This window comes from Macrobrachium nipponense, chromosome 43 (assembly GCF_015104395.2).
Source record: "Macrobrachium nipponense isolate FS-2020 chromosome 43, ASM1510439v2, whole genome shotgun sequence".
In the NCBI taxonomy this organism is placed as follows: domain Eukaryota; kingdom Metazoa; phylum Arthropoda; class Malacostraca; order Decapoda; family Palaemonidae; genus Macrobrachium; species Macrobrachium nipponense.
The window spans coordinates 883,957-895,943 of record NC_061104.1 but is presented as its reverse complement, the minus strand read 5'-3'; the positions used below and the strand labels follow the sequence as shown (position 1 = coordinate 895,943).

At 34.0% G+C, this 11,987-nt stretch overlaps 1 long non-coding RNA gene across 2 annotated transcripts; it reads right to left on the bottom strand.

The window, feature by feature from the left end:
* Positions 1-595: 595 nt before the first annotated feature.
* LOC135213798 (uncharacterized) lies at positions 596-8,805 on the bottom strand. Of its 2 annotated transcripts, XR_010314200.1 has the most exons (4): positions 8,595-8,805; positions 3,572-3,926; positions 2,813-2,992; positions 596-885 (listed from the first exon to the last, which is right to left on the bottom strand). It is a non-coding gene; the product is annotated as an uncharacterized LOC135213798 (long non-coding RNA). The 2 variants fall into 2 exon arrangements; XR_010314199.1 differs by lacking the exons at positions 596-885; positions 2,813-2,992 and having other exon boundaries at positions 3,457-3,926.
* Between the last annotated feature and the right edge of the window lie 3,182 nt (positions 8,806-11,987).

Below are 11,987 nucleotides of genomic sequence, written 5' to 3'. Positions count from 1 at the left end.
GCATGAGTAATGGTGTTAACTGCAGTTTTAATCTCAAGCATTTTACACTAGACTGTTCTCGCTGTTTGCAGCTGAAGAACAGCAGTCAATGGACTGACTGGAGACTGTTTACATAATACTATGGATTACACCTGTATATGTATATGTAAACAGAAGATTAAATCAATTATTACAGTTTATAGACAAACATGTTATATTTGTTGGGGAAAAAAATCAGCGTTATTTGTTGGGAAAAAAAATTCAGCGTTATTTGTTAAGATACAAAAACAGTACAAAAGAATTATTTATTCCAGTAACAATTAACAAGAGTTTTACTTATATTCTTGTTAATTGTTACTGAAATAAGTAAATCTTTTGTACTATTTTTGTATCTCTTAACAAATAACGCTGATTTTTCTTTCCAACAAATATGACATGTTTGTTATATTTGTTGTCTTCCTCTACACCTTAAAGACAAAGGGTCGTGCATCCTTCGAAGTATGTTGGGGAGGAGGATTGGATTTTCCTGTAGAAAAATGTGCTCCATGTAAATTTTACATGAAACTCTTCCCCATTTATAACGAATTTTTATAAATGGGGCTCCATTTATAAAAAAAACAAAAATTTTATAAACGGGGACCGGTTATGTAAAATTTACATGGAGCCCCTTTCTCTACAGAAAAATCCATTCCACTTTCCCAACCAAGATATTTCAGAGGAAAAAGTCCTATTGGTGCTTCATGAGAGGGAAGTTATATTCCATGTCCGTCACTTCGGCAGCTAATGAAATCCTCCTCCGATGATTAGGTATGATGACAAATCTTCAGTTCTAGAAAGTTCAAATGATGACAAATCTTCAGTTCTATAAAGTTCACTACAAAAGCGTTGCCATTTTCTTGCATTGCCCTGCAAAAATATAAATTTTAGTAAATGCCATAAATTCAGTTTTTTTGCTTAACGACATTAGCAATGAATGACTACTTTTCCATTTTTAAATTTATAAAAATTTTGTGTCTGAACGAAACTTCATTGGTAAAGATGATTGAACGAAATCACTAATAAAATCAAATTTCTCAAACACAAATTACTGACCTGCATGTGAACGAAATACTTGTGAAATTATTAGTCATGACAGATAAAAAACAAAGCATAAACTGTTGCCTTTTTATTCATACGAGAAACCAGTATTGCCTTAAGAAACATAAGAGAAACCAGTATCAAGCTGGCAGAGTAAATATTTCCTACACTTGAAAGTCTTAGGCCACAAGGCCTTATAATATGAAAATATCTTACGCCACAGGGTTTTGATGTCACTGAGACTGGTGGTATAGATCCCATATCAGAAAACTAGTCACAGTTTACTTAATTCAGTTCTAGTAAAATCAATTGAAGAAAATCCATATTGCATTCTACAAAAGTCGTTACGACGTCATTAATCAGGCTTGGAAAATGCACCATTTGCATGATCAGCTTCTGAAGAGATTTATAGAGGAGACAATAAGGATGATTAAAAAAAGCCTTCAGGTCACTCATTTCTGGAAGCTAAGTTGACGGACAATTGACTTTTTTCACAATAGTTTTTCATAGACATTTACTGAATGAATTTTGAAAAGGATGAATGAAAAGACTGAACTAAGGTCTGGACATACAAAGCAAAGTCTGAACAGACTGAAAGAAATTATCTGAAAAGACTGAACGAAATTATCTGAAAAGACTGAACGAAATTATCTGAACAGACTGAACGCAAGTCTGAGAAAGGCTGAAAAAGGGGACGAACTAAGGATCTGAAAAGGCTGAACAAAATGCCTGAAAAGGTTGGACGAAAGGCCTGAAAAATGCTAAAAGAAAGCCTTAAAAGGCTAAACAAAAAGGCCTGAAAAGACTGAACAAAATGTCTGAACGGAGGTCTTTTAAACACTGGACGGAATGTTTGAAAAGGCTGAACTGAACAGTAACCAAGTAAAACACATTTAGAAAATGACGAGAAGAGAAACAAGAAAAGAGTAACTTTCCGTTTAAAGAAAACTGACACCTACAGACCCATGGCGAAAGATCAGAGGTCAACTCAAGTCTAGTCTGGGATTAGATTTTTTAATAGTTGTCATTCAGCTGTCAAATAGCCTCCCGCACTTGCCAAGACAACTTCAAAATTCTAGAAGGTAACTGAAGCCTCCAGGTTGAACAATCTTAAGTGACCTGGAAAAGGCTCTAAATACAAAAACGTCACCCCCAAATAAAACACAAGTATTTAAACGAATACGAGGCAAATTTTGTCTGTTCACGTGCAAGAACAAAATCCTGCGGCCTGAAAGTCAAAATATGGAGAAAATAAAGGACATCCTCCAAGACTTCAGTTCAAGAGAACCTGTTCAAAAAGAAGCCTGCTACCTGTCACTCAAAATGTAGTGGTGGTCAGTGAACAGCCCCAAAATCTCAAGTTCAAAAGGACCCATTAACTCTGCCTTAATACTATTCTGTCCAACTGTTTAAAATAAATACAACAGTTAAGAAATTTTATACGGGATGGATACATACTATACTATCCCTCTACTTAAATACAGCAATGAAGAGATCTGATACTGGATGGATTCATACTATCAGTAAATACTTAAAAACAACCTGAGGTATTCAAAAAGTTATGAGATTCATTGTCCATTCGTTATTTCAAAATATAATATTTTATTTATAAAGCTGCAAAACTTACAACAGAATTTAATTAAAAAACCTAAATTCAAATTAATTTTTAATTAAGGACTGTCTATATGAATACAATACTAATCGAGTTATTTATAAATCTACAAGGCCAAGAAAAAAAATATAATTTATATTTTACCTTAAGTCATAAACCGCAGGTATAACATTGAGGTTTGACGACAACTCCTCAGGACGACAACTCAAAGCAATTAATGATTCAAAAGCACTTAGTCCTCTTCGAAGTATTTGGGTGTAAGATGCCCATGCCTCGCAGATTAAATAGTTTACACACATGACTGAACTGATTCTTATTCTTCACCTGGATAAAATAGTATTATGTTACTCTGAATAATTTTAATTTTCCCCATTTAGTATACATCAAAACAGTAGAAATGTTTTAGCAATTAGTGTACATTAGAATTTTAAATGTTCTGGCATTTGTCATTTATGAAAACTCAAATGCAAGATCGTGTAATCCCTTGGTCTATCAGTAACCATTTAAAACTCAGGATCTTAACTAGATAGTGACCTGAGAGGGTTTTAACCCCGTATGTATCCACCTTTGCGGTGTGTTTAGTACAAGGTCATTTGAGAATTACCGTAAAATCATAAAAAAAGGACTAAATATAAAGATAGTGACCCCAAGTAAGATTAGTCCCAGATAAAAGACCCTCGAAAAACCCTTAGGGGGTCATTGTCTAGAAAAAGATCCGAAAATAAAATCCATTATGACCAGAATCTTTAATTTTATCAATATTCAATAAAAAGGATTTCATAAACACCAAGAATTAACATTTATTTATGATGGCAATCTAAGTTTATCAATATTCAATAAAAATAGATTTCATAACCACTAAGAATTAACATTTATCTATAATAATTATGTGAGGATATTTACCATTAATATAGCAACATTACACGAGTTCCCCAATCTTCTCGATTTCGTGGTCTTATTTCTCTTTCCTTCATCGTATGTCATGTCCCAGCCTTCGCCAGGTGTTCCTGCCTTTTGGATATCCCCCTTAACCTCCCATTAAGCTCCACAGCATTCTGGATGCATCATCACAGCACTGCAACTGACATTTCTGAGAGTTTGTTCCTACTTTGATCCTTCATGGGCTGCATTTCTGCAAACTGGCAGATTTCCAGGTACTTGTTCCATACTTTCATATCCTTTTGAGTGGGCATTGCTATTTATCTCCTTTTAAGATTTTGGTTGCTATCTGGACTCACAATGTGTTATCCTCTCAAATCTGAAAAAGGAAAACTTTATTACCGTATTTGTAAATGTATGAATTACTTAGCCTATAATTATTTCTAAACTAAAGTCAAATCTGTTTCGATAACAGGAAAATACTACAGCGAAATTCTTCCATCTTACTGACTTGTGTAATATGCCTTTAGGTAAATGTTTTCATCTAAAAAAACTGTGAACTCACTTTTATACAAGAAAAATCTCTGTTTTAACTATTCTGTAATTTGCAGTCCAATTAAAATTCAAATAAAATATACCTTGATTCTGTAAAATATGTAAGTCCAATAAAAATAATTCTAAGTTTATTAATCAGAAAATTTAATTTTATATATAATTTTCCAGTTTCCATCAACTTCTCAACGTTTATGAAATCAAACTAGCTAAGAGACCAACATTTTCTGCAGAATATATACTTTGCAATACTGTATAAAATAAATTTTTGAAAACCTACAAAAATTTCAGTATCCTCAATTACTATGAAAAGTTAACAAAAGATTTTAATTCATGACGAACTTCAGAAAAACTAATCTAAAGTCAATTTGATACTGTACAAAAGCTCATGGGCTTAACACCACTTCAGTAATCCTGCTCATAGCTAACATTCATAGTTCCAAATTATTTTGATGCACAGGGTTCATCTAAAGCATTAATTCTGGCACCCTTTTTTTCCAATGCCCCAACGAGGGATGCTTAATAGCAATTATCAACTCAATGAGTACTCTATAGATTAAATATTAAGTTAAAACCATTATCGAGTTAAACACCCCATTATTTATGCACATGCCAGTAAATAACGACGAAACGGCTAGAAAAGATTAACACTTTTGATGTGAATTTGTGTTTGACAGTCTTAAGTTAAATTAATAAGGTCGCCAATTGTAATATGCATAATAATAACCTACCTCAAAGTCTAGTACATAACCATATACACAAAGCATATGTACTCTATCCCTTTTCACTTGATTAATATTTGGTAGATCTACAGTACTATTCCGCGGCGGCCTAGACTATGGCAGTTGCGGTTTTTTATGCAGTTTTACCTCCTGAACAAGAATTTTACGTAATATTTATTCGGACGACTGTAATTAACCCCCGGGTGCCAGTACTAAAAACGGCAAAATACAGTGGATGTCGTATCTGCGGTTACGTTCCTTGCAGTCCGTGAGGAACTATTCTGTAGAATTACCTAATATTTAATCATTTTAGCAGTCAACTTAAACCAGAGTAAAGTTGGAAATTATTTAGTACCAAAGACTAAGACTAGACTGTGTGGACAGACAAATATTAAGTATAAACAATAACAAAATCATGGCTTAAAAGGTACAGAAATTCATAAAACATTTAAGGTAACGTTTGGCCTTCAAGTTCGAGACAAACTTGATACTCAGTTGATATTTCAACTATAATATGGGAAATGATTTAACTCATACATTAGTGAATAATTACTAGCTTTTTGTTGCCTGTTTACTGCTTCCCATTCTTAAATTTTCCCAAGTTGTGCTTCCATACAATAATTTAAATTCACGTTTATGGTTTAGTTTTCCGTTTCGTGACTCAAGTGTCTTCATTCAAGGATTCAGAAAACAAGCTTGCAGCAACAGCCAAGATGAAGTCCTTTAAGCACTTTGGACAAAGACCATTCAAACCATGATTTTTAAGCTATTGCAATGAAGCAACTTCCTTAGAAATATTCTTAAATCTTAAAATATAACCTAATGTTGTGCATTTAAAACTAATCCAATATAATGGACCACGAATATATGTTACTTTTAAAACTTCACCACCTACTAGAAGTTCCATGAAAATAATTCAGATTTGAAAAACAATCTTGGATAACTAACTACTTAAAAACATAAGGGGCAACACACAATACTGTATTTGACTAAGTGTTCTCCACAACATTGCAATATTAAAATTCAAACCTCAAGTCTATCCTTCTACCAATGAATATGTAGCACGGACTATTCAATTTCCAATAGTTTGATATAAAGACCTTACAATTTACTGAAATATTTGACATACGACCATAATTTTAAAAGCATCACATTGGCAAATCTAGGGTCTGGTTAGGCCCGGTAGAATTAGGCGTATTTATCTATTTATTTCTGTAGTTTTACCTTCTGTCAATGTGAACTTTTTATTCCTCTTTCATCACAAATAAGATAGTGATATGGGTAACTAATTGTAGGTTACAATAACAGGGCTTTAAACAACGCCCCAATTTAGTCGAGTCGTACGTAATCATGTTTGTCCAACATTCACTGACAAAATGTGATAGCAACAGATTTTGATACCTGCTTGCACTGCTCAGAACGACACATTGACAGTGATACACCTTAAACACCACTTCGACCTAACCTAATCTAGGGAGCCCTTAACCTTCCCTAGATTAGTGAAAATATGACAGACAGCAAACCCAAGTAAATAAATCTTTCACTGCCAATGAAAAAACTTGTATGAGGAAATTAATTTAAACAAAATGAAAACATAATTAAGCTACTCAGGATTAAGATCAGGCAACCAGCTCAAAACTGAGCGAGGTACTAAATCTTAGGCAAGCTAGGCAGGGCAGGATTAATATCTTCGAACTGTACACTTCCCTGTCCTTGTAAATGATAACTGTGGGTTTCTCTGTCCTTGTAAATGTAAATGTACACAGTTCCCTTTCGCACCAAAACAGCCATGAACCTTAGTAACTCTAAACTTTCAGCGCTCCAATCAAAAAGATTCTCCCAAAAGTTCTGAAGTCAGAATTGTTAATTTCCTACAATTCCTTCATAACCATTAATGTTTACATGGGTATTTAGGCCCTCAGACTTCTCATAAATACAAAACATTTGACAAACCGGTAAATCTTATTAAGAGCTCTGGCCAATTTGAGTATAAATGTGTTTATACCTTGAAAGAAGATACCAAGTATGTTCTAAGGAAGACGGAAATTAGTGGCGGTAAGTCCTACCGGTCTAGAAAACACAACTTAAATATTTGTACCTACAGAAAAAACAGTCTCCTTCATGTTATTGTCTCTGTCGTATCACCTATGTTAATGAGCTCCAGTTAGTTCGTGTGTGTGCTGCGCAGTCTCAAATTGCCATGGGGAAACCACACCTTCCGAATGACGTCACGAAAAAAACTCCACCCAAAAAGTGACTATCATTATAGACAATATCCAACCGTAAATAAGTAAGTTTCAGTTTTCTCTGAAACAAAAGAAAGCACAGTGTTTTCAGCCAATGACAATATTTAATGTTACCAAGTCGTTAATTTTTTCGGCAAATACACCTATTTTCTCCAATTAAGGTTACTTGCACTAGCGCCATGACCGAATTAGCAGGACCGCGTACAAGCTCCGATTTTCCCCACAGTGTGAAAATTGCTACGTGAATTATAGATATTTCACAAACTATCATGATGGGCAAATAGAAAGGCTCGTAACTTTTGCCCAAAATCACGGATTAATCAAGAGTGAACATATTTGCCCGACGTGTAAGGAAAAGTGCCGTCTTGACTTGAACAAAAAAGCCTATGTAGGTGTCAAAAAAAAAAAAAAAAAAAAAAATTCTCAATATTTAAAAACACATGGTTCTCCAAGTCTCACGTGGATATTGAAACTAATTTAACATTTTACTTTATTTTTGTATCTGATTGGTTTTCTTATAAGTTTACTAATTTTGAGCTTCATCTCAGCGATCCCACCATCAATGATTGGGCTTCATTTTGTAGGGAAGTAATAGTAAATTGGGTATTTAGACGGTCTCATAAAATTGGAGGGGAGGGTAAAATAGTGGAAATTGACGAATCAAAATTTGGGAAGAGGAAGTATAATGTGGGCAGAATTATAGAGGGTCAGTGGGTATTTGGGGGAATTTGTAGGGAAACTAGGGAGTTCTTTATGGTTCCTGTCGAACAACGAAACACTGAGGTTTTGCTTGCTGTCATTAAACAGTACATCGAACCAGGAACAACAATCATTTCCGATTGCTGGAAAGTATACGATTGCCTGAAAAACGAGGGCTACAAACATTTACAGGTCAATCACAGTGTAAATTTTGTTGATCCACAAACTCGTGCCCATACCAATACGATAGAGAGACGGTGGAGAGATGTCAAGAATTTAGTCCCAAAATATGGCCGGCGTAAAAAACATTGTTGGATATTTAGCCGTTGCATATTTCAAATTGCACATTCAAGACCCCTATCCTCCACTGTAAGGTAAGCTATTTCCTGTATATATTTAGATTGTGTGAAATATGCTGGAGTATTCTCTCTCAGTTAGCCTAATCGCTGCTCAAATTTTTCGGAATTGTCATGAAGTGGGCAGGGAAGGTAGTGCCCTTAAGGGGGGGCTTCGCCCCCCCGCTAGGCCTAGGTAGGGGTACGGCGCCCTAGGTTAGGTTAGGTGGTTTGTTTGGTTACGTAGTGCCCTGGAAATCACTTTTCTCTTGCTCCCCCCCACCCAAAAACCCCGGTTCCCACTGGTGTCCCCCAAGATTGTTAGATGGGAACAAGGGTGTAATTGCTTGATGCCACCAATATTAATGATCAGTTTAAGTATAATCAATCAAAAATACATCGGAAAAATATATATTCTTCTGCAAACAAGAGACGGAGCTCTCCTTTAGATTTACCGACAAACCAACTAACATCAGTGTTCCACAAAACTCACCTTCTCTGATCAACCTGTTCAACGTCAAATCAAAACCACAAGAACTAGGCCACGAAATAAGCACAAAAGTGACCTTCTGCAACAAAATCCATTCTTTTCAGAGATGTTCAAACCCAGCCACCAGGTTAGTGATTATGGAAAGACACAACCTCCTTAATCCATGGATTTCACTTTCTCAGAACCTAATAGCATAGTTCCTCCTGCAACGGGAGTGGACGAAAAACTAAAAAACCGGCGACGGCGAGGGCGATCCGTTTAGCGGACACAAATCCAAGGAATCTAGAACAATGCTAACTTAGTCCCAGCCGAGAATGTAGTGCCATCTATTGGTAACTTTAGTAACCAAAGCAGATATCACCACTTTGCAAAATCTGAGTATTTAAGAGTAACTCGTAGGAATTTAGCAGATTCTGTCCAAGCTTAAAGTTTTCCGGTAAAATATTGAAAACATTTTACCGAGCAAAATAATTCGGAACAGACCAACAGAAGAATTAACGATATTATTAGTGAATCTTAAGTGAACACAATTGTATGGAAACATTGAGAGGTCTAGCTATAATGCGACCATAATTCTATGAATATTAGGCCTACATATACGTCAATCTCTCTCTCTCTCTCTCTCTCTCTCTCTCTCTCTACTCTAATATATATATATATATATATATATATATATATATATATATATATATATATATATATGTATGTATTATATGTGTGTGTGTGTATACTACATACACACACACACACACACACACACACACACACATATATATATATATATATATATATATATATATATATATGTGTGTGTGTGTGTATACTACATACACACACACACACACGCACACACATACATATATATATATATATATATATACCAGTTAAAAGAAGAGAGGAGAGGAGAGAGAGGGAAGAAGAGATAGAGAGAGAGAGAGAGAGAGAGAGAGAAGAAGCAGAAAATAACAGCCTTTTTAAACTCTAAGGTATTTTGAGCCCCAAACTCATGTTTTATATCCTTGGGGGGGCAAAGAGCCATTAACTCGGGCCAGTGTAATGATAGTCATCTGGGCAATTTACTCGACTGTCGTATGAATTATTCAGTCCTCAGTGTGATGTACGACCAGGCCGCTTTTAGACACATGTGCGTCCCTCAGTTTTCATGAGACAGGAATTTGCTCCGTGGTTACTTATTCAGACGGAGATTACCTTTCACGAAGAAGGATTAACTTTGTACTCGGACGGATTACTTTAGATTACATTGCGATATTAAATAAGGGAAGTAAACTGGTCGCTAAAAAGTGTATTCAGTTTTGTCTTATATAATCTGGTCGCTAAGAATTGTATTCATTTTTTTATTATATATTTAAAATTGCTGGATTACCTTTCGCGAAGATAGATTAACTTTGTACTCGATCTGATTATTTTAGATTACATTGCGATATTAAATAAATGTAACATTATGTAAGTGAAGTAATCTGGTAGCTCAGAATTATATTTTTATTATATTTAAAATTGCCGGATTACCTTTCGCGAAGAAGGATTAACTTTGTACTCGGACAGATTACTTTACATCACATTGCGATATTAAATAAGTGAAGTAATCTGGTCGCTAAGAATTGTATGCAATTTTTTCTTATATTTAAGATTGCTGGATTACCTTTCGCGAAGAAGGATTAACTTTGTACTCAGATGGATTACTTTAGATTACATTGCGATACTAAATACTAAATAAGGGAAGTAATCTGGTGGCTAAGAAGTGTATTCATTTTTTTATTATATTTAAAATTGCTGGATTACCTTTTGCGAAGAAGGGTTAACCTTGTACTCGGACGGTTTACTTTAGATTACATTGCGATATTAAATAAGTGAAATAATCTGGCAGCTAATAATTGTATTAAAATTTTTTTCTTTTATTTAAAATTGCCGGATTATCCTTTCGTAAAGGATTAACTTCCTACTCGGACGGATTACTTTAGATTATATTGCGATACTAAATATGTGAAATAATCTGGTCGCTAAGAATTGTATTAAATTTTTTCTCATATTTAAAATTGCTGGATTACCTTTCTCGAAGAAGGATTAACTTTGTACTCGGACGGATTAATTTAGATTACATTGCGATATTAAATAAGGGAAGTAATCTGGTCGCTAAGAAGTATATTCAGTTTTTTCTTATATAATCTGGTCGCTAAGAACTGTATTCATTTTTTTCTTATATTTAAAATTGCCGGATTACCTTTCGCGAAGAAGGATTAACTTTGTACTTAGATCACATTGCAATATTAAATAAGTGAAGTAATCTGGTCGCTAAGAATTACATTCAATTTTTTCTTATATTTAAAATTGCTGGATATCCTTTCGCGAAGGATTAACTTTGTACTCAGATGGATTACTTTAGATTACATTGCGATATTAATTAAATGAAGTAATCTGGCAGCTAAGAATTATATTAATTTTTTTATTATATTTAAAATTGCCGGATTACCTTTCACGAAGAAGGATTAACTTTGTACTCGGACGGATTACTTTAGATCACATTGCGATATTAAATATGTTAAATAATCTGGTCTCTAAGAATATTTACAATTATTCATAAATTTAAAACTTCTGCAGCGTAATATTTTTTTTTAGGAAAAATGTGGGAATATTCACATCTTTACTGATGTGTTATGAGATGGAACGTTAAAGAGAGAGAGAGAGAGAGAGAGAGAGAGAGAGAGAGAGAGAGAGAGAGAGAGAGAGAAATGTCTTCCTCGCATGATATGGATAAATTTATTTAAGAAAAAACCACAATACTGAGAGAAAAATACGCCAAGAACAAAAGGAAAAATTCTAGTAATCGAGGAAAGAAAACGATGGATAAAAGAATTATTCCTTAAATCAAAAACGAACAAAAATCATAGCTAAGATTAAAGCAAAGTCTTACAACAGGTAAATGAAAAGAGCATTTAACTCTTTATCTGAAAAGTAAAAAAAAAAAAACATATAAAATAAATGTCTACGTATAAAATATGGCAAAACAATACCTTCATCTTTTAATTGGTAAGAAAAAGAGGGAAGTCTGAATAGTGTCCACTAATCAACGATCATTTCTGGGAAAGATTTTTTTTTATTTTGATCCAACACAGTTTTAATAGACAAAAACGAATTCTGTTTTCTTTTGAAATCCGTAGCAATAGATTTTAGATTACTCAAGCAAAATGAACTCATCTTGAGAATTCATCTTGAGATGTCCAAAAAAAATAATAAATATCAATAAAAAAGAATAGTCTCTCAAAATATCACAACAATTTCGCAGAAGTTTCGAAATTCTAAAAACAAAAAAAAAATGAAATTCGAAAATAATTAAATTGATAAATAAATAAGAATAAAAAATAGTCTCTCAAAATAGCA